Source organism: Neophocaena asiaeorientalis, unplaced genomic scaffold, assembly GCF_003031525.2.
Source record: "Neophocaena asiaeorientalis asiaeorientalis breed wild unplaced genomic scaffold, Neophocaena_asiaeorientalis_V1.1 scaffold149, whole genome shotgun sequence".
NCBI classification, from domain to species: domain Eukaryota; kingdom Metazoa; phylum Chordata; class Mammalia; order Artiodactyla; family Phocoenidae; genus Neophocaena; species Neophocaena asiaeorientalis.
Window position 1 is genome coordinate 1,949,297 of NW_020174442.1, and position 26,171 is coordinate 1,975,467.

The 26,171-nt window shown below is 39.1% G+C and overlaps 1 protein-coding gene across 1 annotated transcript in view; it reads right to left on the reverse strand.

Moving 5' to 3' along the window:
- Positions 1–26,171, reverse strand: part of MEGF10 (multiple EGF like domains 10) — a 346,338-nt gene that overhangs the window by 228,428 nt on the left and 91,739 nt on the right. Inside the window, exon 2 of the mRNA XM_024757156.1 lies at positions 22,498–22,629. The gene's annotated coding sequence lies outside the window, so the exon portion shown is untranslated. The remainder of the gene's footprint in view (positions 1–22,497; positions 22,630–26,171) is intronic.

Sequence of the window (26,171 nt, forward strand, 5' to 3'; positions counted from 1 at the left end):
CAGGGGCATCAAAGTAAGTAAGACAAAAAATATGTGTTTTTTCTGCTACAATACACATGAATTGCTGGCACAAGGTAAGGTCCCTGGGGCAGGGTCCTCAAAGAAAACCAGAAGCTGAATGCCCTAAGAAAATGGGTACACAGAGTTGGGATATCATAACATTCCATTTCTAACATACCAGGCTTTATGGACTAAGAGTCTACCTACACACTAGGAGTCAGACCAGCAGAAAACAATAGTTGAGAAGAACACAGAGAACAACAGCCCAAGCACAGGGATTCCAGGCACCGAGGGGAGGTAAATGTGAGACTACAATGAGGAAGGGCCAATGCCTGGACATCTGATGATGGGATCTTTTGATCCCATAAACTCAGAAACAAAACATTAATGAGAACTTTAATCAACAAGCTCATGAGGGTTACCCAGGTGTGGCAGACACTGCTAGGTGCCTTCCCAAATCTACTCTCCACTACTTCCTTATTAAAGAATTCTGAATTTGTTTTTTAAACAGGATACATGGCTATCCAGCTAAAAGATTATTTTTTAGCTTTCCTTTCAGTCAGCTTAGGACATAACTAGTTTCTGCCAATATGCTGAATAAAGAGTGCTGTGTGCTAGGTTCAGGAAATCTTCCTGTATGGGAGGGGCTTTATTTCTTCTTTCACCTTCCTCCATCCAACAGCTTGGACTTGGGATAAAATGGCAAGAGGCAAGCAGCCATCCTGGACTGTGAGGTGGCCTTGAGGATGGAAGCAACAAACACAATACAGCAAAACAAGTGCAATTTCCTGACACTGTTATTGCCACAGTTGTCCTGGATTGCCTTATCTCCAGGTTTCTTTCTTGTGTGAGAGAGAGAGAAACTATCTCATTGAAGATATTATTTTTCAGGACATTGTTACTTGCAGTCAAACCTCTAAATCATCACTGCTCCCTCTTCCAAGTGTTCACCAACTACCTGAGCTCAGCCCCACTGCCTAGCTGCCCTGGCTTATCACAGGGGGATCCAGACCAATTAGCTTAACTCTCTCTCTTACAAGGGGCACCAAATATAAGCTTAATCTTTTCTCCAAAACCTTAATTCCCCTAGCACATTTAGCTCTGTCATTGTGAATTATCTACAGCTTTCTGGTAAACTTTTATAGTTCCAATTTCTTTCCTCTTGGGATAACAAGATTCATGATTTTATTATCCATAATGTAAAGGTAGTTCCACTGATTTGTTTAAGACTGAATAATGCAACCCTTTTAGTCATGTCAACTACCAAGTCATCATACCTACCAGTAACAGGGTTATTACTGAACTTCAACTAGAATCTTGCCCAGCTAGCACTCACAAAATACACTAAGCCTGGCTTTAGGGACTAAATGGCACTGATTCCTTTCTCTGTTTTCCAGAACTCTAGAGAGCCATTGTCTGTGCTCCTGGACTCAGATTACCACCACTTGAGAGATGAGACTGGGGATCAGTCTCTAAAGAAACTGTTGGAAAATCATATGGTACCACCTTCAACAAAGTAAGATCAATTGCTTGTGATTTTTTCAATGTTACCCCAACACTCCTCTAGGCATGTGCCCTTTTTCTGCATCAAAAGTTAAATTCTGCATCTTCAAATCAAGAAGGAAGGCCTCTTTACCCAAATACAGTAAAGCAAGCTTATGGGCCACATCTGAGCAGCTCCAACTGTCAGGTGCAGAACTGAAGTCTCCCCTGGTGTGAACATCTAACCTTTCTGATTCATCTCAGGCTGTTGCTTTTCTATGAACTTGAGCAATGTCATCATTTCCTCAGGGGATGTCTGAACCCAAACAGATAATGAATGGAAGTATCTTTAAGGGGTTTCTAGATACTGAGAGTACCTCAGTTCTCTGTATTTGAGCTTCGTCCCTTTCTTTTGTGTATTTTAATTGGGCAGTTATGAGAAGTGTGTTCAAGTGAGGAAACATTGTGTTTGGGATTTAGATACATAATTAAAATATTTTCCCAGACTCCCTAGTTCTTACCTAACTGCTTTTCCTTCAGCTCTTAGCAATTCTCATCTGATACATGTTATGATCAGAAGCTCGGGATTCTATGGGATTGTTGTGACTGTTTGGGAAGTCGTCAATATTGGTCAGCTGGAAAACCTGATTCTAAAATAACAAGCAGGCATTGGTTGGCCACACATTCAATTCATTCAATCTGACAAGCAATAACACTATTTCCAGTCATTGAGTGTTGTCATTTACTTTCAAGTCATTGGGTCCTTGCCATGTGCTGGAAGACTCCTCCTATAATCCATAGAGGCTTTTGATGAATTGATTTATCCTAGTTAGTGAGTTTTCTGTTAGCACTTTTCACATAAAAAGACACCTATGTCATCCAACAATTCCATTTGTCATTTACTAAATGAAATATATTGGACATGGGTTCATGAGTTTGAAGAAGCTACATAACCCAAGTCTCAAATAAATTTGAAGCACAAGTGACCGTTGGAGCTGATTATCTTCTGGAACTGCTAAACAATACTTGGTCCAAAGTGCTGTGCCAGGTGCCAAGAGAGTCTCACCTTCTACTATGGACATTAAAACCCAGATAGGGAACACCTTAGGACCCATTCTTAATATCATTGTTTGATGAGTCGATAGAGCATAATATGGGCTCCTTAGCTTGCTGCCCTCAATAGGGCACTTTTCATAATATATATTCACAATATACTGCCAATTTGTGATTAGGATCCCCTTGTAAGGGACACTTTGGAAATATACATCTGACTTCACTGTAAACCTGTAATTTTTACTCTGTATAACACCTGGAGAATATCTGGTGTCACATGTACTGCAATATCTAATGAAGTCTTCTCAAGTAAATTGTGGTTAATTCACAGAAATACTCATGTTGCATTTTCATTTTGAATATTAGAAAAGTCCTCTTGCTTGGTTCCTTCTCAAAAAAAAAAAAAAGAAGTTAAAAAAAACTCAACAATAAAAAAACAAGCAACCTGATTTAAAAATGGACCAAAGACCTTAACAGATACCTCACCAAAGAAGATATACTGATGGCAAATAAGCATATGAAAAGATGCTCCACATTTTATGTCATTTCAATTAAATTAAAATTAAACAACAAATTACAACAATAATAAGATACCACTACAGAACTATTAGAATGACCAAAATCCAGAACACTGACAACACCAAATGCTGGTGAGGCTATAGAACAACAGGAATTCTTATTTATTGCTGGTGAGATACAAAATGGAAGATAGTTTGGTGGTTTCTTACAAAATTAATATACTCTATCATATCATCCAGCAATCATGCTCCTTGTTATTTACACAAAGGAGTTGAAAATTCATGTCCACACAAAAACCTGCACAAGGATATTGATAGCAGCTTTATTCATAGTTGCCAAAACTTGGAAGCAACCATGATGTCCTTCAGTAGCTGAAGAATAAATAAAATGTGGTACAAACAGACAATAGAATATCAGTCAGAGTTTAAAAAAAAAAAGTAAGCTATCAAATCATGAAAAGACATGGAAGAAACTTACATACATATTACTAAGTAAAAGAAGGTCAATTTGAAAAGGCTTCCCAGATTCCAACGGTGTGACATTCTGGAAAAGGCAAAACTATTAAGACAGTAAAAGACTGGTGGTTGCCAGGGATTGGGGGAAGGAGGGATGAATAGGCAGAGCACAGAGGATTTTTAGGGAAGTGAAACAACTCTGTATGATACTATAATAGTGGATATACTGTACATTTTCTAAATCCATAGAATGTACAACACCAAGAGTGAGCCCTCATGTGAACTATGGACTTTGGGTGTTCATGATGCATCAATGTAGATTCAACAATTCTAACACATGTACGACTCAGCCAGGGATATTGATAATGGGGGAGGTTATGTGTGTGCGGGGGCAGGGAAATCTCTGTAACTTCCTCTCTCAGTTTTGCTGTTAGCCTAAATTTCTCTTGAAAAAATTATGTCTTTAAAAAAAAAAACTCACCAAAAAACAGAAAACAAACAAACAGCTGAAAGATGGTTGGAATAGACGGGTCTGAAAGAGAGGGAAAAGGGGCACGTACAGACTGTCTGAAAACCTAGTTCCTCCCGTGCGCCTCTGCCTCTACTGGCGAGCATCCATGTGGTAAAATCCTGCTGGTTTTCAGTTTTTGCTTTGTCTTTTCACAAACATAGGCCGCACACTCCCGGCCCACAAGATGAGTGATTAGGGAGATGTCAAGTGGAGAGATGCCGCCAAGCCTTGCAAATGAGTTTGTAGTTAGTGCAGGTGCCGGTTACTTTCCAGATGCTTTCAAATAGATGGACACTCCTTGAATGATGAGCTTTTAACCTTGCAGCTGGTCATTTATTTTTCTGATTAGGACGTGCCACTCTCTCAACTTCCAGGTGGTTCTTCACTGTAGGCAATAATGGCCCCTTGTTTACTCATCCCCAAACTCTACTGTGTGTTGCCAGCTAATTATTGTGTGTGATCTTGCCTTTGAGTGCTAAACATTAGTGGATAATCACTTTTTTAAAAAAATAAATTTATTTTATTTTGGCTGCATTGGGTCTTCAGTTGCTGCACGCAGGCTTTCTCTAGTTGTGGCCAGTGGGGGCTTCTCTTGTTGCGGAGCACGGGCTCTAGGCACGCGGGCTTCAGTAGTTGCAGTGCACGAGCTCAGTAGTTATGACTCGCGGGCTCTAGAGCACAGACTCAGTAATCGTGGCGCACAGGCTTAGTTGCTCAGTGGCATGTGGGATCTTCCTGAACCAGGGCTCGAACCCGTGTCCCCTGCATTGGCAGGAAGATTCTTAACCACTGCGCCACCGGGGAAGTCCCATTGGATAATCACTTTTGATCCTCTCTCTTTGTTGCATTAGAGAAAACCATAGAATGTTCAAAATTCTAGCATTTACTGAGGGAAACAATTGTGCGTGTGTTTTAAGAGAGCAAACTTGGAAACAGGGTGTTCCAAAACACAGAGCAAACCCATCCAACAAAATGCACTTTCCAAAGCAAAGTAAGGAATGATGAAATGCCGGGTAAAAACTACTCCTTAGAAATGTTTTATGTCAGCCAATTGAGCCCTAAGGGCCACACACTCCTACCTTACAGTTTAGCATTTCATTTGTTGCATTTATAATTTGCTTAATCTCTATCCCTCCATACCTCCCCTAATCGTAAACTTTAATAACATCAGCAGTTTTAGCAAAATTCCCAGTGCTGTGCCTTCAGAATCAGGCAGAAATTTTTTATATGAGATTCTGAATAATTGTTTCATTCTCTCAATGAGAGAAAGCCATAATTGCTAAGCCTACAGTGGTGCAGAATATGGTAAATCCGTTTAATAATGTGTGAATAAAACTATATTAAGAAAAAAGGGGTTTGTTTTCATGGATTCAAAGGGGAAGAAAAATAAAAAACAATTCTGGATGCTTCAGGGAGACTGAAAAATCCATACCACAGAGTTCTAGGATTTTTTTTTTCTTCAAAGCCTTTAAGCAACATGAGAAAACCTAAGTATCTTGGACAAAAGGCAAGCTCATGAGTTACCCGCTGGGAGTGAGATCTCAGCTTGGTTTTATATTTACACATTATATCCAGAAGTTAAAAATTTAAAAGCCACCGAAGAACCAACCTTGGTTTGAAGGGGTGGGCTTTGGGGGTTGGAGGGAGAGCACTCTTTTTGCCATAAACAACATGAAATCCCAGTGTTCACTGCTGCTGTCGTAACACTGTTTTTAAATAAAATATGCATTATTCATCAAATATTGGCGACCATATCATGAAGCCACCTAAAAGATTATTATCTATTCTTATATCCATAAAACTGGCATGTGTGGCTAAGGAAGAGAGAAGGTAGAATTCTATGTCATGGCAGAGAATTCTCGGGTGACAGGGGAAGATTTACAAGAATGCCCACCATCCCAGTTTGCTCGTATAATTCCCCATTCTCCCAAGTCATCTCCCACCTGGGCCAGAAAATAGATGGGGGCTAGAACGGAGATGCTGTAGCCACCAAGAAAATGGTTCAAGATGCTACACACTAATCTAATGGGAAACCACAGTGGCTGTGATTAAGGGACTTGATTTCAGGGAAACCCGTATCTTGGGACCACTAAGTTCCAAAAATCCTCTCTCATATAGGCTATTTCATAAGACTTTGAGCTTTTAAAAATTATAGTTCTTGCACCTGAAAAATATTCCAACAATACAAAAGACTGTACAGTGAATCTTAAGCCCCTTTCCCACCCCAGATCCCCTCCAAAGCTAACCCTGGTATTAGGTTTTATGCCTAAGCAAACGTATATTTTTCCCTTATTTTCATTCAGATATTTAGAATAAGACATACACTATTCTGCACCTGGCTCTATTCAGTTAACACATCTTGGAGAATAGTCCATATCAGTATGTCAAAAGAGCTGCTTCATTCTTTTTCACGACTGCACAGCTTCATTCCTATTGGTTGCTACTGAGGCAGTCTCAAGTGTTTTTTCCCTGTAAATAGTGCTGCAACAAATATCTTTATCCTTTTGTCTTTATTGCCCTAGCCTTCTAATGGGCCCCCTTGCCCTCCATATTAATCTTTTCCGATTTTCTAATTCCTCACATTCCTGCCTGAATAATCTATCTCCAGGGCAAGATTGATCTTGTCACACCTCTGCTTTAAACCATCAACAGTTTTCCCAACACCCGTAGAAAACATCCAAATTCTTCAACATATAAAAATCCTCCACTATGTCCCAGCTGCTTTTTCAGTCTCAGCTATTACCATTCCCTACCAAACATGACACTCATGCTGAAACAAGAGTTCTTAAAATGCACCCGGTTGCCCATGCTTCCATGCCCTTGGCATCATTTACCTTTATTTCTTCTATGAGTTGTTAGATGTGCCAGGAGTAATGCTGGAATCGACCTTTAGTTCTGAGCGTGGCAGGGAAGCCATATTTAACTGCTTGCTGTCATGGGTTTCCACCTGCTGGTTTCAGATGAGATTCACCCCAGGCTTTAGCAATTAGCACACCTGCAGCTCTTTGTATGAGGTGGGAATTGACCTGCTGCTAACTAACATTTGTCTCCTGACACCTTGCCTGAACCTCATCCTGTTTTGCTATGGCCTCTGCAACCAATGAGATACCAGAAGCAAACTGCCTGGCATGTAAAGGAATATTCAGATGAAAGTTCTTCCCCAAGGGCACTCTGGTTCCTACTCCACTGCCCTGCTTGGACCAAAAACCCAAACTCACTCCCTGGTTCTTAGAAGTAAGCCTTCTGGCCCACTTTCGATCTGACCATATCTGGCATTTCCAGTCTTACAAGTCAGCAACTTTCTTTCCTCCAAATCCCCTCCCTGGCATTATTTTACCTGACGTAAACATCATACTTCTACAATTCTAAAGTAGGATCATGCTCTCTGACTGGTGAAATGAAATTTTTCATACTACAAAGATATGGGAAAAATACATGTTTGTTCAATCAAGGAATGTTCTGACAAACACAAGTAACAGAAATACACTAATAGTGGGATATCTTCTGGTTCCATTTCCAAAATCTAACATGATTTTGTGCCACAAACAATTGAATAGAGGATTGCACATTTTAAAATGTGACTGTGGCTAACTAGTATACCAGGCATGTTTTGTGTAGAAGGGTACAGCTGACATTGATATAATATGCCAAGCATAAACAGCAATATCTTTAATCAATGTCATTTAAAATAAATATTGAATCGATTCCTCCCTTTCCTCTGCAAACACTCATCAGGAAAGAAGGAGTAACTTTCTCTTTAGAACTGGTTCACTCTTATGGGCAACTGGATGGACAGACTATGTGTCATGATGAAGAATAATGAGTGAACTCTGTTTTAAAACACCCCCCATGGGACAAATTGTTAGATTTATTTCCTTGCACTAAGACATTGTCTACAGAAAAGCAATATTAAAATACATCTCTCTTGGCAGGGGCAGCAATATATTAATGCAAAGAGAAAAGTCGTTATACATTTGTATTTAGCAATTACTACTCTGTTCAAGAATATATTAAAGTAGATGTTTAGGAAAAAAATAAGACATAACCCCTTTAAGAAATAGATTGTTGTAGAAAAGAATATTAGTCAGATACTGTTATATAAAAAAAGATTATAAATGAGTGTTGTAACATCCTCTCATTTTTATATATGAGAAAATATGCAAATACCAGGCCCTCCTTCCTCCCCACCCCCCCCAAAATGAAAGCATAGTTTCCACAATTATCATAGTGCAAATATCTGAGTGAGTGGTGGGAGATTTTTTTAATCTTTTTTTTACTCCTTTTTTAAACATTTTTATGAACATGCATTTCTATAACAAAATATCCATAAGAGTTATAATTATATGTATATATTCATGCACTTTTCTATATGCGTCTTTTTGGGAATCAGGTTTTTCCATTTCTAAGTGTTTCTAGGTTTAATTAAAGCACACTCTCAGTGGAGATGAGCATTTAATGCAAAGGAGAATGAATAAGTGGGATTTAAAAGGGAGAAGGATACATTGTACAGATACTTTCCTGATAGCTGAACCATGTGGCCTAAGGGAATTTTTTTTTTTTTTTTTTTCTCAAAGCCAAATGAGATTCAGGGCAGGTAGAGTGAGCAGAAAAGGCCCTGGGAATGCTTAGGGTACATGCGCACACCCTGCCTTCTTCCTGAGGAGTTCCAGGAAGGTAATAAAACTGGAGAGAACTTGCCTTCCTGGGCTTTGACATCTGAGCAGAAATTTCCTAAGCCATGGAAGAGGCTACATAGCTTTTTGAACAACAGAAATATATTGATAGAAAAAAAGAAGTTCTCCCCGAGAAACAAAAGGGGAAAAAATAGAATTAGATTAAGTAGTAATCATTTAAAGTTGATGCTTATGTGATGAACTTAGACTACATTACACCTACAGTAAATTGCATATAAACTTTATTTGTATCAAGAAAATCAATACTTACTTTTTAAAATAAAGCGTAACTTTGAAGAGGGAAAAGCACATTTATTTATTTTTTTTTTGACCACAAACCTTTCTTGACATGCAAGGCTATCCAGCCCCTCTTCCCTCTCGGGACCCCCTCCATGATTCTCTCCTCCATAAAATCAACAGAAAAAAAAAAAAAGAAAAAAAGAAAAGAATATTCCAGGGACTTCCCTGGTGGCACAGTGGGTAAGAATCCGCCTGCCATTGCAGGGGATACGGGTTCAATCCCTGGTCCTGGAAGATCCCACATGCCGCGGAGCATCTAAGCCCGGCTCCACAACTACTGAGCCTGCGCTCTAGAGCCCACCCGCCTAGAGCCGGTGCTCTGCAACAAGAGAAGGCACCACAATGAGAAGCCCGTGCACCCAGCGAAGAGTAGCCCTGCTCACCGCAACTAGAGAAAGCCCGTGCGCAGCAACAAAGACCCAACGCGGCCATAAATTAATTAATCAATTAATTTTTAAAAAAAATAATATTCCACAGCTGTGCTTCCCTAGTAAGGTTACGCTGGTTTTATTTGCATTGGTTTCTATTGAATGCTCTACTAATCAAATCAAAGTACAAGGTTTTAAAGCCTTTCATTTCTCAGCTCTGAGTGAAGCAGTACATAAATTAATAAAAGGAGAACTTTTTTAAAAAAAATTGAACAGTGCTTTTTAGTTTATCAAATGCTTTTATATTTTCTCATTTCACCTTCAAACCCACTCAATTTAAATAGCAATTTTAAATGTCCATTTCTAGTTTTTCCTTGCTCAGAATCCATTCCTCCCACTGCTTATGATAGTAAACCTCCATTTCCCTTTGATGAGGCACACCCCTCCTACTCACATGTGATTCAGATGACACTGACCTCATCCCACCCCCTAATCCAAGTATGGACATGTGACTGGGGGTTAGACAAACAGTGTATTCCGCCTCCCTGGCCACAGTGGTTGGTTTAGAGACAGACACATGACTTAAATCACACAGACTAAATTCTAGGATTTTTCTGAAGTTGATAAACCAAGAGGCTCTAAGCTGAAAGCTTGTGGGAATCACTGTGATGAGAAAGGCTGCCCAGAATGGTACCAACACAAAGGAAGCAGAACTAAGAGATGGAGAGGCACAATGTCCTGATGAAGCGATTTAACACCTGAATCAGCCACACCTGAGGCCAGAGATACCCTTACACCTTACAGGTATACAATCCAGTAAGCCAGGAAGCACCTTCTTCTTTGTCTAGCTCAAGTCACGTTTGTGTCACTTAAAAATCAAGAGTCCTAGCAGATATACATCTCTTCCCCTTACCAGCTCTGGGAAAAGTGGAGCCAGTCCGCCCATGCAGCCCTGTTCCAAGACACCACTGATCCCCTGAAGGCAGCTACGTGAACTGCCTCTTTGTGTTTAAAAGAAAATGAGTATTCTAGAAAGAGGTGGCTAGTAAGTCATAATTCATGAAGTATGAGTTATTACAAACATATTAACATCTCTTAACAGAGATCCACACATTGAAGCCATAAGTATTAGCAGGCAAGTCTCTAAGGGGATCAAGTTCTGACTTGGAAACACCCATAGGCTTTAGAATAAAGATAGCTTCCACTGACCAGTTCTGAGATCTTTGCCTAATTTCTTAATCTTCTGAACCTAAGTTGCCTTATAAGCAGTAAGAGTAATAGTATTCTCCTCACAGAGTTTTTGTGAAGACCTATGATATTGTATAAATAAAAAATACTAAGCACACTGCTGGGCACAAAATAGATTCTCAGTAGAGAGTGGTTTTTATTAATAACTTGGGATGCTTTTAATAATATGAAAGAAGTGGATACCCACAGTGGCATAGGTAGGATGCCCTGACCAACTAGAGAAAGCATAAAGCCACCAAGGAAGTCAAGAGTGGAACAGCCTGCAGGTCACAGAAAGAAAGTGAAAAAGCTCTACTGACCAATGTGTTGAAAACCACCATTTTTCTTGGGTGAGTACTGCCAAAGAATATTCTTTTGGGTTTGGGGACCAGTGCCCAAAGTGCCAGAAGGGACTTTTAGAGAGAATGAAGCTAACAATCAGTTCCCTTATTCTGTTTCATCTTTAAGTGATTAGCAAAAAAAAAATTTTTTTAATCACTTTTAACAGCATCATATTTCAATTATCAAGTGCTGAATTAAAATGGAATGCAAACACTAAACTTTAACATACTGCTAAAAATGAACATGTCTAAAATATTAATAGCAACTCTAAATGATTTATAATGCCCTCTTGGGCATATTTTATGATTTATTGATGTCATTTTATCTGCTTCATGGGTGACAGAGTCACCTCACTGTGTGTGCTCTGGTGGGTTTCTAGGCTAGTTATTCAGAAAACTATACACTCAGACCTTTGCTGCATGCATATCAGACTGTAGGTAAAGTAAAAAAGGTAAAAATGTTCACTTTTTCCATAAATCAGGGAATTGTGGGGGACAAACAGACTTTAAAATTGGTTATTTCTTGTTTTCTCAACTTCATGCAGGGCCATATTGGAGCTATCTTCAATGGATGTGAATTTCACAACCTCCCAGGTTAATTTATAATGTCAGTCTTTGTTGACAAGAAATTCAGCTTTAGATGTAACCTATTACCCTTTCTGCACCAAGAAAAGCCCATTTTCTAGAGAATACCTCATAATTTCTTTGGTAGTTCACTTCCCTTCTTCAACCTAACAATGCATTTTTCAAACCTTTCTGTCCATCCCACATATATTATTGTCCAGCTCGCTGCTTTATGATTTCTTTCTCTCTATTTTATGATTTGCTTCTAGGTTTGCTTCTTAGGTTTCCTAAGACTCTCTTAAGCTATGGTAGCCAAAATGTGCTTTAATCAAAATTGGACTTGTCTTTTACTTCGTTTCCAACATGGTTTCCATCTCACAGTCATTTCTCCTTCTCCAGAGATGGAAAGATCTCATTACGTCCTCTGGACATCCAGAACTTCTTTTCATCACTTCTCCACTGACAGCCACACACATCTAAACAGTAGTGACATAGGCCTGCACTTCTGGGGAACAGCTCATACTCAAAAATTACCATTCACTCCTCTACCTGCCCCTTTATTCAAAACTCCAAACTCTTCAATATAGGAATACATGGCTATGGGGGGAATTAGGGAGGGGGCTCTGAGAGCCCATACAATTAAATCATGTTGACAACTCTCCATCTGAAATTAGAACCAAGACCCAGGATTCTGTGTAGTATTAATAAATAGCCAAAAAACAAAACAAAACAACAAAAACCCACCCAAACCCAAAAAACAAACAAAAACCAAACTAAAAAGCCCCTCAATCTTTTTCTCTGTTTACTTTTCTGTATCCAATATGTGATTTACTTTTTGAACTGCAGTTCAATGTTGCTGACTCATGGTCCCTGTATTTTTTCCACCATAGACATAGCTAGTCAATTCTTATCTTATTTTGGTGACATCTGTTTTTCCTCACTATATCACAACCCTATAATTACGTAGGCAGCACCCGATGATCCTAAGACGTAGTATATAATCGCTAAATTTTAACCTCTAGCAAACAATTACCATAGGAACCAAAGGCTAAATAGAGGCATGGTATCTAAATTTGCCACATTTCTCCTTTATCTGAGACATTTAGAAGAGGTGATTATGCTTATGAAGGTATGAGTACCCAATGGTTGCTCAATATGCACCTGTCTATTGAGTGATTATATATAATCAAGCACCTGCTTGGGCATAGATGTCTACCACGTACCAGGCCAGGTCTACCCAGGCACCAGTTGGGGTTGATAACTTGGGTTAAGTTGAGCAAGAGCTCTCACTTAGCTGAGTGGTGGGAGGTGTTGGTTGGAACCTCTGGGGAACAGACACTGAGATGGAGTTAGAAGTGCAAAAGGTTTACTATGCTGGGGAGTAGTATTTGTGAAAAGAAATAAAGAAAGTAGGATTGGGTGTGGGAGCTGTCAGATGATGATGCCAACCTCACAAAGTCTCTGCCAGCCTGGAGAGGAGCTCTGAGCAAAGGGTGCCCATAAAGGGGTCATCATTAGTAGAATTGGCCAGGCCTGGTAGAAGAGCTGGCCTGGGCTTCTGAGCTGAAGCAGACCTGAAGAGGTCAACAGCTGGAAGCACTCCTGATGCTAGGCAACAAGCTCTTTCTTCAAAGAGGGCCTAAGTAGTGCATCTCTGAGTCTGCTGCACAGGCTAAGTCCAAAACAGTACAGGAGGGCGAAGGATCCAATCTAAGTATATGGAGCCAAGAATTCTAACCTCGGTGAAAAGGGTTCAGATCAAATAAGATCAGGATTTAAAAGGGTGGAAGTGCGTGTTATAGCTCAGGAGGGACCTGAGCATTAGGTTTACCATCAGCTGGAATTTAGGACTTCCTTTTTTGTGCAAGAGAAGCCACAGACATAAATGGGTCACTCTAGCTGAAAGGGCCAGCGGTGTAATGAACAATTAAAAATATATAAAACACACCATCAGTGTCTCTGCTTTAAGTAGACACATGAATTTAAAACTTTGGGAAACATATGGCATTTGCTCTACATCTGCCAAGTGGCATAGATCCCCTGTCACATACGCATGAATGAAGTCAGGCAGGATGGGGAAGGAGGCAGGCTCTGCAACGGGACAATCAGTCCAAGCCCCATTACTACAGCTCCAAGCCCTGTGACCTCGAGGAAGTTATTTATCCTCACAACCTAAGTTTATTGTACATAAAATAAGGACAAAAACTAGAACCCATCAGACAGGGATGTTGTGCAGGTTAAACCCATGTTATTCAAAGGGTGAGTCTTGGACCAGCAGAGCCACCATCACCTGGAAAGTTGTTAGAAGTGAAGAAATCTTGTGACCCATCCTGGACCTACAGAATCAGAATCTACATTTTAACAAGATCCCCAGGTGACTGTGTGTATGTGTTAAAGATTGAAAAGCACTGGGTTAATGATATGGGTTAATGTACTGGGTTAAGTACATCAAACACTTAATACAGTGTTTGGCATGTTGTAAACACAATAGATACTACTTGTTATTGTTTTTGTTATTATAGTTGTTATTTTCATCCTGAATCATCTTGGGCAAGCACATCACTTAAGAACCTGAGCTTTCCAGCCGCATAGCACAGGGAGATCAGCTCCGTGCTTTGTGACCACCTAGAGGGGCGGGATAGGGAGGGTGGGAGGGAGACACAAGAGGGAAGAGATGTGGGGACATATGTATAACTGATTCATTTTGTTACAAAGCAGAAACTAACACACCATTGTAAAGCAATTATACTCCAATAAAGACATTAAAAAAAAAAAGAACCTGAGCTTTCTAATCTAAAATGGGAATCATAATATCCAAGTGCCTGAGGATTAGGTCATCTTTTAAAGTCTTTTCAAACTCCAGTAGACCTTTATGATTCAAGCTTGTCCATATAATGGCAACGGCTGATATTTTGACAGCCTTTACTGTGTGTCAGGTGCTGTTCTTAGTGCTTTACTTTTCTCATCTTATTTAATCATCCAACAGTGCTATGAGAAAAGTACTATTTTTAATGCCACTTTACAGATGAATAAACTGAAACATGAAGAGATTAAATAATTTGCTCAATAAAACACCCAGAGGTAGAATAAGAATTTGAACTTTGGCAGTCTTATGTAACCATTTATACTCTTAACCTCGTCACTATCCTGTCCCTCAAGCCAGGCCATCAAAGAGAGAGGTAAACTAAACTAACTCTAACACGATCAGTGCAATCCGCTGTAGTACTTGATACATCATTGTTATAGCAGGCAACATTCAGGCTGTGGATTCTCAAATCTGGCTGCATATATTTTAAAGAGTGGAGATTTTTCAAAATACAGACTTCTGAGTCTCATCCCCAGAGATTCTGTTTCAGTAGTTTAAAAGTGGGGCTGAAACTGCTAATCTTTTTCTTTTTTTTTTAAGCTGTTAGATATTATTCTGATGCAGAGTCAAGACTGAAATGTGTGGGAATATGGGTTAATAAACCACCACCTCCATGTCCAGTATGTGATAAGTCAAACTTCTTTCCAAAGCAACTGAAAGGAATAAGAAGGGAAGAAAGGAAGGAAGGGCAAGAGGGAGGGAGGGAGAGAGTTTTGTTGGTGATGGAGGTGTGAGCCATTTTCCCTAATTCCACAACACACATCCTCATGTCTAAGTGGTTTCCTTGCAAGTTCTGTAGACAGTAATCGTACATCTCCTGAACCGCTGTAGTTTGGGGGATGTTTAACGGCACTGAGCAGGAAATATCTTGGTACCACTGAGTGGAGGAATTTATTTCACCTTACCTCCATGAGGGAGACACTCTTTCAGCCAAAAGAAGGTGACTAGAATCCTGCACATCATCCAAGACAACAGCGAGAGGACTACACCACAGCTGGAGGAGGGAGGGTGGAAGCAGGACAGTGCTTGCTGAGAAGGAAAGAATGGAGGGACTGGCACAGAATCCATAGGTGCTCCCAGATACTCAAGTACAGTAGGACATCAGTATTTTCTAGAGCATCCCACACTCAAGCAGGTCTACAATAACAATGGATACAGCCTAGACTTGAAGCAAACTTTAGACTTGACATACATAGAGCCAGAGAAACTGCAATATGGGCCCATCCCAGCACAGAGAGCCAGGGACATTGAAAAGCATGGACTGTTGATGAGGAAAAGGGGAGCTCAGCAGAAGAGATATGTTAACAGAAAAAAACTCCCTGAGCCATTCATACAGAGGAGGAAGAACTGGAAAATGAGATCAAATTCCACTTGCGATAGCTTACAGTTTGTTGTTTATATTAATGCCAAAGTTGATAATTAGTTTTAATTCCAGGGCTTTGGTTTCAATTATTCTCAAAAAATCATTTTATTATCTTTATAAAGTCCTCAGCTAAAAAGATCCTCAAAATTATCATACAGATAACTGGCCAGATAAACCCAAGCTGATGTTAGGGTTCTGATACCCAGCTTGATTAAACAGAAACACCTAGAAGACACTGCCTCAACTTGATTTTGTTCTCAGTATAACACATTATACAGCCATCCCTCCAAGGCTGTGGAAAGGTAACAGGTTAGCAAGCAATGTGGGAAAAATCACTGTTTCCATGACGAGGATATTTTGAATTGAAAAAGATGGCATAATATACCAGACTATAGCATACATAGTAAGAATCCTAGATTTGAATGGAGTGAAACCAATAGTTGAAATTGAGGAAGCATTTAGGTTAAAAACAAATGGATGATCATTTATAAATAAAGCTTTAGTTAACAAAATATTACAAATTCTACTTTCATTGTTACTTAACATCACAGAATTCTTTGGGGATGCACCAACTATGAGGAACTAACCACAGCAGTGAATAATTTATGTGGAATATGGAGCCATAGATAAAAGAGAAGAACAGTTGGCTGTTTTTTTTCCAAGAAACTGCTAATGTTACGTTACATTTTATTGAACCAGCCTCAAAAAATAACAGAAGCTGAACATTATTATTGCCATTATTACCTTTTGTTTCCAAGTGCCATATCTTGTTCTCTCTTGAGCTGATACATTCTGATTACTTTTGCTTACTTTAGAGATTTGCTTTTTCTAGTAAAAAATGCTTGACTAGAACCTCTCATATTTGAATATCTTCAAGCTATAACAACTTGCTATCAAATTTAAGTAATCTCCCTTATCTTATTGGAATCCATTTGTTCATTTCCAACCTACACCTTCCATTTAATATATGGATCTGTTCTTTGGTGCCCTTTCTCTAACTACAAAGGAAGAATGTGTCTTTCATTATTCACAGTCATAGCTACAGCCTCACATCATCCAAGGAATCAGGACAGCTGACACAACGTCTGTGCAAATATGACTATGACAGGACTGTGTGTGACTGAAAGACTCTGTGGGTCCAATTCACCTTGGATTAAGCAAAGGAACTGACTTCCAGGACCTTGAAAACAGCTGTGATGGAGCAAACAAGCCATTTAGCAAGGGTCACAGATGTGTGGCCTGGTTTGGGCTATTTGCCTCTTCATTTTCAGAAAATCTTCCGCGGCCAACACTGCTCCGAGTTTCTTATCAGACTCATCATTGTTTGTGGAAACTGTATTATTCACCCTGGTACAGGAATCTAACGATTCACCAAGCACTTCTGTTTGTTTTGGGTGTTTTGTTTTGTGGCTTGGGGATTGTTTTTTGTTTTTTTTTTTAGCATTTTTGTTTTGGGCTATTGTTCAGGGAAACTAAGGTCAGAGCTCCTTATGTCCACCTTTAAAGCTGTTAAGCTTTTCTTCCCTATCTTTGATAAAACATCCTATTCTGCATAGAAGAAATATGCAAAGTGGATTCAAATTTAGCTTTGTGAGGTGTAGAAACTCTTTTGGTTCAACAGGGGCAACTTAGGATGGAACTTTGGACAAAGAAAAATAAAGGCAGGTCTAGTCCCTCCCACTTTGTGCTCCCCAACCTCTCATCTTCAACCACTAAACATTAAAAAAAAAAAAATTAAATCACAGGGGTCTTGTTTTGCTATAACAAAAATACCATGAACTGGTTGGCTTACACAAGAAATATTTATTTCTCACATTTCTGGAACCTGGGAAGTCCAAGATCAAGGTGCCTACAGATTTGGCATCTGGCAAGAACCTGCTTTCCTGGTTCATAGACAGTAGTCTTTTCATCGTGTCCTCACATGGAGGAAGGGACAAGAGCTCTCTGGGGCCTCTTTTATAAGGTCGTTATTCCCATTCATGAGGGTTCCACCTTCATGACCTAATCACCTCCCCAAAGCCCACCTCCTAATGCCATCACATTGGGATTAGGATTTTAACATATGAATTTGGGGGGTGGGGGGAGACACAAATATTCAGTCCATACAGCAGGTAACCAGAGTTGTTAGTGTCAAGAGAAACTGAAAGATAGTGTCGGTAAAATATAATTTGTGTAACCAGTACATCTTACTTCACAGGTTGTTGAATAACAGCCAGTCTTGCCTCAGGAGGGTCCCTGATGATGCACTGGAGCCCCCAATGTCCATATTAGCAGGAAATCAATTTATCTCTTGGATCCCCTCATCCCTTCCATACATGTAGAAATTCCAGGATTCCAAGATGCTAAAAAGTCTAAGGAGGGAATCCTGTTTGTTTCTATCATACTACTTTGCTACTTTGGAGCCAAACGCACTCCATTATGGCTGGAGAATTTCACCACTGCTACCAATGCTGGTTGGCTTGGAGTAAGCAGGCACAGGGAAGGCAGATGAAGTTGCAGCTGAAGCCTGGACAGCCTGGAGCGGCTTCCTCTGCCCCATGCTGCTGTTTCTGAAGGTGCTTAAATATAATAGAAGGTGATCAGCTGAGGCTGGCCTCTGCAGTGCACCGCCTGCCCAGCCTCTAGTGGTTCTTCTAGGTTCCCTGGAGGGGGAGCCCAATCCCACAGTGCTAGGCTCGGCCAAGAAGCTCCACAACAACCTTCCTGGGCTTTCAACTGCAGCTCTTAAGATTTCACTACCCCCCCTTTTCCAAGGTGAGGAGTCCCATCCTGGATGCTGGTTTCAGGAACCTCAAAGACCTCTCATTCATGGAGCCATCCCCTAGAAATAGAAGCTCCTTCTATTTCAGGCCCCAGCCCAGATTAAGATTCTACCACCAAATGAGTAAAAAGATGGAAAATCTCACCAACAATTGTTATTATGTGATCTCTAACATCTATATCCTAAAGTCTGTTTAGATACAAGGCAGTCATCTTCTTTTATCTGTAATGTTTTCTTGAAAAAGTGAATAACAGCCAAATGTGAGAATTTTGAAAAACTTCCTGGGATCCATTTCATATGGGCTAAAAATGCATTTAACTATATATTCATATATACTACTAGTAAAAGTGGCTGTTTCCTATCATAAGGAAATGGGGGCACCAAGTCAGAAAATAGTTGTTTTTCATAAAACAACATCTAGAACTATTTGACTTTAAAATATGACCATTTGTAAATTTGATAACAAAAAAAGAAAAATTTTAGGGCTTCCCTGGTGGCGCAGTGGTTGAGAGTCGGTCTGCCGATGCAGGGGACACTGGTTCGTGCCCCAGTCCAGGAAGATCCCACATGCCACGGAGCAGCTGGGCCCGTGAGCCATGGCCGCTGAGCCTGTGCATCCGGAGCCTGTGCTCCGCGACGGGAGAGGCCACAACAGTGAGAGGCCCACGTACAGCAAAAAAAAATGATAATAGAAAGAAAAAGAAAAACTTTAAATTAAATACTACTTTAAGATAAACAAAAAAGCTTTGGAGAGAAGTGAATCACATGTAGATTCAGGAAAAAGAGCAACTTCAGACTTCTAAGCAACAACAATAGAAGCCAGAGGTAATGAAGAAATGCTGTCTAGTTTTTGAGGGAAATGATTTCCAAATTAGAATTCTAGTCTCAATCAAACCCTTATATCTTATAGTAGAATAAAGATACCTTTAGGCATGCAAGGCATATTAGCCAGCCTAGTTTAATATAGCAGAAGTTATTCTAGCCAGTTGCTATGGTCTGAATATTAGCGTCTCCCCCAAATTTGTATGTTGAAATCCTAGTGTGATGGTATCAGGAGGGTGGTGAATGGCCCTCATGAATGAGATTAATACCTTTTATGAAAGAGACCCAAGAAAGCTCCCTTGCCCCTTCTGCTATGTGAGGACACAGCAAGAAGTTGGCAGTCTGCAACCTGGAAGGGGACCGTCACCAGAACCCGAGCATGCTGCCTCCAGAACTGTGAGAAATAAATTTCTGTTGGTTTTAAGCCACCCAGTCTGTGGTATTCTGTTATAGCGGTCCTAACAGACTGAGATATCAGTTTAAGCCAAAAGGACTAGTCATGAGACAGAATACACAGACTGAGGTGGAAGAAATGGACTGTGTTTCCACGAGTGACACCCGAGCACCATGGCACAGAGCTGCCCAGTGAGGGAGTCACTGCCTCTCACAGAAACCACCAAGTCAGGAGGCTGCTGGCACTGGTTCCAGGTCCTACCTCTGTCTCTGCCATCACTTCAGAGCCCTGCTGTGCTGCTGCACCCAGATCTGCACCTGCCAAGTGGAAGCCTTAGGCCCTACCTCTTTCCCAAGTAATCCAGTTATGGATCCAGATTCTGACTCTGGCAAAGATGCAGCTGACAAGTATAATCAAAGCCACATGTCTGCAATCCAACAACTAGAAAATGACCTGAAAAATGTCTTCCTTTAAGAATGCAGAATTTATAATGTGGGAAACTATTAAAACAATGAGAAAGGGGTGTTCAAAAATGTGGGGCAGCCTGAATAACAAATGACCACTGCACGCAGACTTGAACTTTTACCTCTTATGGACTCTTTTTTAGGAAGCGACCAGAAAATATTAGTTTCATCACCAAACAAGGGAAGAAAGAAGGAGATACAAAATTAGGAAATAGGAGATCTCATACAGGGAGGCAGGCAAAGGAAGTTTCAAGATGATGATAAAGGGAAGGTTTAACTAGCATTCTAGTGTGAGCAGGAAGATGGCGCTTGTACAAAAGGGATGGGAATGGGGAGGGGAAGAATCAGGTAGATCACCTGATGTTTTCATCTGAAACTATCCAACAACTCCATCAGAGGATTAGGACAGGTTATAGAGAGCACTGAACTACAGTGGTGGGAATGGGGAGAGACAAGTATTAACCCTAAGAAAATAAAAAGTTATTTAAGGAAGGAAATATAATCTTAGGATGCTGCAGGTCTTAACTGTAAATAGTGTTTATGTGGGCATGATAGTGTAAACACTCAATATTAAATGAAAGCAGTGACGTAACTATATTAGGAGTTGGAGTAAGAAGGGGAAGAGAACTCGTTGGAAGGGAAAATACATTGGGTACAAGTTCCCATCTTCTACAGTAGGAAACCAAAGATAATAGCTAACATTTAAAAATCAAAAAACAGCAATATAAGCATGTTACTTAGAATGTGGAAGTAAACACCAGAATAAACAGTTTTTTTTTTAATGTCGAAATATGTTGCCTTGAGGGAGCAGAAGTTTGGAGCAGGAAGGGGTGAAGACTGCTGTTTTCATTATAAGCCTGACAGCATTATTTCACTTTTAAAGTCACATATATATGCAAACATACATAAATACATTTACATAGTTACAGATAGATAGATAAATTTTAAAAATTAAACACAGAAAAAAGCATCTCTTGGTGTGCACTTGTAGCCTTTCTGTCCTTAAAACTCATACATCTGCTGTCTCTAATTCTCCCCTTTTTATGGTACACCTGTTCATTCTAGAAACCATTCTCTCATCCTGTCAAAATGACAAACTACACTGGCCACTGGCTGCTTCCCAAAAATCAACCCTAGAGAAACTATAGAAGCTGGAGGGAAACTCGTATTTGAGGATCTAATGACCAAAAATGAATAAAATACAACCCTATGAGAAGTCCCTAGGGAGTCTGAAGACTCAGAAGTGTTATGTGAGGGCTGCGGAGGGGTGGGGGTATGAGTGAAAGGAGAGAAGGCTTCAACCGGCCAGGGAAGGCAGCTAAGGTGGCTGTGAGAAGAGGGGTGAAAGGAGAGGGTCTCGTCTGTTCTCACTTCTTGCCACCGGGGACGGTGACAGACCGCCAATCACTGAAGAAACTGGCAGCAACAGTCACGGCTGCAGGGGTCAGGAGGGTACAATAAGAGATGTGCAAAAGCCCTGCAGGAGAAAGGAGGGATGGAAAGGGTGGTGTGTACTGACCAGTTACCTTTGGGTATTCTCCAAACCCCCAGGGCAGGGAGAGTGAATCTATGGGGATTACTTCCAGAGAGTTTAAATGGGAAAGACATACTAGAGAAGTTATTTGTAGATGATGGAAAATTAGAATGATCACCATCAGTTCTATGAGGCTCTCTTCCCTGGCTTTGTTTCATCTACAGGTACATCAACTGAAGGCTGGGTTGTAGCCATTTCCCACCACAGAACCTTGTGTAGTAACTGATATCAAAGGGGAAGAGCAATTCTTTCAAAGAAATAACCAGAAAGCCATAGAAGGAATACAACTACTATACAAGAAAGACAACAAACTCAACAGTATAAACCATCTAAATCATATAGAATTGTAAGAGGAAATGGACCAAGAAATTAAAATAATTATGATGAATATATTAAGAGGCTAAGGCTGATACCAGCAATGTGAAGCAAGAACAAGAAAACATAAGAAAGGACTAAACTGAGAAGTAGGTATGAAATATGTAATAGCTAGAGTGAAAAAGGCAATAGATAAGATACATAGCAAGATGGACAAAGGTGAATAAATCACTGAGTTGGAAGATCAGATTGAGAAACTCTCCTAGAGGTCATCAGGAAAGGATAAAGAGACAAAAAATACAAAGAAGCTAGGAGATGTAGATGATGGAAGGAAAAGGGCCAACACCTGTGAGCCGTGGCTTTGTGCTGTGTCAGCTTAGCTAGGCTGAACTCCCTTTCCCCAAATCCCCTTTCTTGTATGTTTCCAGTTAGGGTGGGCCATAAGCAAGATCCCTGTGAAAGGTTCTAAAGGTGTTGTCACTTACCTGCCACCTCACTTCACTGGTGTGAAGAAGCAGTGGAGCCTCCAAATGCTCCATCTTCCATAGATCCCCTTAAGGTTCTCTGATTCCTGGACCAGGTGTGTGTTTGGCCATGGTGATAAAAGCCCCCGATTTCTGCAAGAAACACATATATTCAAGGTTAGAGGTAACAAGAACTAACATAAGTTTCAGTCTGTCCACAGGTTCCAGCTTGTGCTTCTATAAGGGTTCCAACTTGTCCTGCTCACCCCCACCTGACTTCCATCTTCCCTTCCCAACTACCTGTTCTGTAGTTTCAAGGCTTCAGCATTGGAAGTGAAATGAATATATATGTGTGTATGTATGTATGTATGTATACACACATACACATATATATACAAATATGTGTATATGTATATTTTTTAAAGTCATTACATTTGAAAGAATTGGGCTGGATATAAAATTCTAGGTTCAAGTTTATTTTCTTTTAATATTTAAAAAGTATTTTTCCCGTTTGTCATCTTGCACCCACTGTTCAATTTGATTCTTATTCTAGTTGACGATCTCTTCATTATTTCTGGAAGTTTTAAAAATTATTTCCTTGGATATACAGACATTGATAAATTTAAGAAAGTAATAGGATAAGTAAACATGAGGAAGGGTCTTAAGCAGCTACACTTGAACAAAAATAGAATAATTTTTTGAGCCAGCAGAAAATGCAATAAATTGAAATACAAGATATGGTGGGAGAAATAATTTCTAATATAAAAGAAATTACAATAAATGTAAGTGGATTTAACTCACAAATAAAAAGAAAAATACTTTCTGAGGGTATTAAGAAATAAAAACAAAATCCAAACATATGTTGTGTATGAGAAAAATTCTGAAAACCAAAAGACACAAAAAGGTTGAAAATGAAAGAGTTCAAGACAGGAAGAAAAAAAACCCCAAAACCATGAAAGAAGGCTGGAATAGCAATAATAATAGTGGATTAAAAAAAAAATTAAGGTAAAAGGTAAACAAAAAATAGAATGAGAAGAGATAACCATCACAAACATGTATGCACCTAACAATAGGTCACAATAACTGACAGCATATGGAGAGAAACATATAAATAGTTGGAGCTTTTAAAACCATACTATCAAAAATGTATTAAGCAAACAAAAATTAAGCAGACCCTTATCTAAACAGTATAATTAGTGGGCTTATCCTATTAATTATATTGTTCAGATCTTTGATATGAATGTTCAGTGGTATGCTATGTATAATATATATGCTTTGATACATATGCTATAGTAGTTCACGCAACAAATAGCAAATACACATTTTTAGAAGCATACACATGTTTAAACTAACAGATTAGGCCTACAGGAAGTCTCAATAAACTTGCCAGGAACAATATCATGCAGATGAATTAATATTAGAAATTAGTAACAGGAAAGGTTTTTTTAAATGTCCTATATTTTGAAAATACCATGTTACTAAATAACTCATAGGTTAAAATTAAATTATAATCAAAATGAGAGACTATCTAGAATTGAATGAACATGAAGACACAAAATGTGTGGGACATACCCAAAGCAGTGTTTGAAGGAGCATTTACACCTTTAAATATGCTTATCAGGAAACAATAAAAGTTGAAAAGAGGGATTTCCCCATTGGTCCAGTGGGGGGACTCTGCAATCCCAAAGCAGGGGGCTGGGTTCGATCCTTGCAGGGAACTAGATCTCACATGCATGCCGCAACTAAGAAGCCCGCAACCCTGCATACCTCAACTAAGACCCGGCACAGCCAATATTTATTTATTTAAATAAATAAATATTAAAAAAGAAAAATATGCTAAACATCCAACTCAGGAAGTTATAAGAAAGAACATCAAAGCAAACCCAAAGAAGAAAAAGGATATAATAAAGGAAAAGAAACAATATAATGACTTTTCTTAGTAGAGGAAATTAATAAAACTAAAGTTCTACTTTGAAAAAATTACCAAGATAAACCTCTGATAAGACTGATCAAGAGGAAAAAGAGACAACGAAAGTAAATAAAACACAGATCAAAATGAAGATGGGGAAATAACTGCAGATTTAAAAAACAAACAGATAAAATGGATAAATTCCTAGAAAACATAAGACGTCAACTGGTACAAGAATAAAAAAGGAATTTAAAATAGACCTACAAGGATCAAAGAAATTTAATTGGTAGTTAAAACTCCATCCCAAATTGCTCTAGGCCTGGATGCTTTTAAAATTGACTCTATCAAACTGTTAAAAACACAATTCCTGTTACATAAGTCGTTCCAGAAAATGCAAAAAGAAAGAATAATCCTCAGTTCATTTTCTGAAGCTAATCTATCTCATTTCCCTTAATACCTCTGGCTTTCAAGCCATAGTCTGGAAAGTTTTCCCTACTCCCATTTTATAGAGGAATTCATCCATGTCTTGCCTTGTACTTGCATGGTTTCATCTTATTTTTATGTTTGTGTTTCTGATCCATTTGGAATTTATTCTGGTATATACTGTAAATAATGAATCCAATTTTCTCTATTCCCACATGGCTACACACAGTGGTGTGCTGTAGCTGGCTCATGACAGCTCACAAGAGCTGATTGTTAAATTTTCAGGAATTTTGTGAGCTGATTGTTAAACACAGCCATTATTACAAAATAAATTATATAAATGTACAATGAAATAAATCATGTTCAAAGCAAAGTTAATAAATATTCAAAACTCATCACTTCCTGATTATTTTAATACATTTTACTATTATCAAGGTTCTTGGGGTTATTTTTGTCTGTGGTGGTAAGACTCTAGAATGGCATACTGCTGTACATCTCTCCTCAACTCAGTATTAAAAATCATATTGCTAGTATGAAATTGACTATGGTGGTAGTATTCACATCATGAAAGTTGGCAGTGCCAAAATCGGGGCTTAAGTTATTGTTTTGTTGACTGTATACTATAGAGATCACTATGGCCAGTAGGCCAAATCCAACCTGCCACTTGTTTTTGTAAATAAAACTTACTGGACCACAACCACACCCATTTTTTGACCTATTATCTGTGGATGTTTTTGTGCTATAATGGCAGAGGTGAATAGTTGCAACAGATACTAAATGGCCCCAAAAGTCTAAAGTATTTCCCATGTGACCCTTAGAAAAAGTTTGCTGACCTCTGGCCTAGACTTAAGACAATGATGGAGAAAATGTCAACAATGTAGATTCATCTTAAAAGTGCATTTGTCTGTAGCTGTTACACTGTGAATAGCACAAAAAAATTAAGAAATAATCTTCCAGTAGTTGGAACATACTATCCAATTCAGCAAAGAAGTCACTAATGTCCTTCACAAATAAGTCAAGATTCAACATTGTCATTTCACTTTCAGCTTACTCATTAATGTAAATGAAAATATCAACCTACATTCACATGAAAGCTACACTCAACAATTACAACCATAGGTTGGTTATGGATAAGAATTTGGCAAAAATCAAAGAAAGCATTCTGTGAGAATCAATTAATTATATGGTGTTGACAATAGAGAATATTGTATATTTTATTACTATTAATAAATTACTAAATATCCTTTATATCAGTAAAATTAATAGTATGCATATATACATGCATATATATGTGTATAGATATAGATATTGATATTGATATATACACACAAACACGTGTAAATGTGTATGTATTAAACATTTA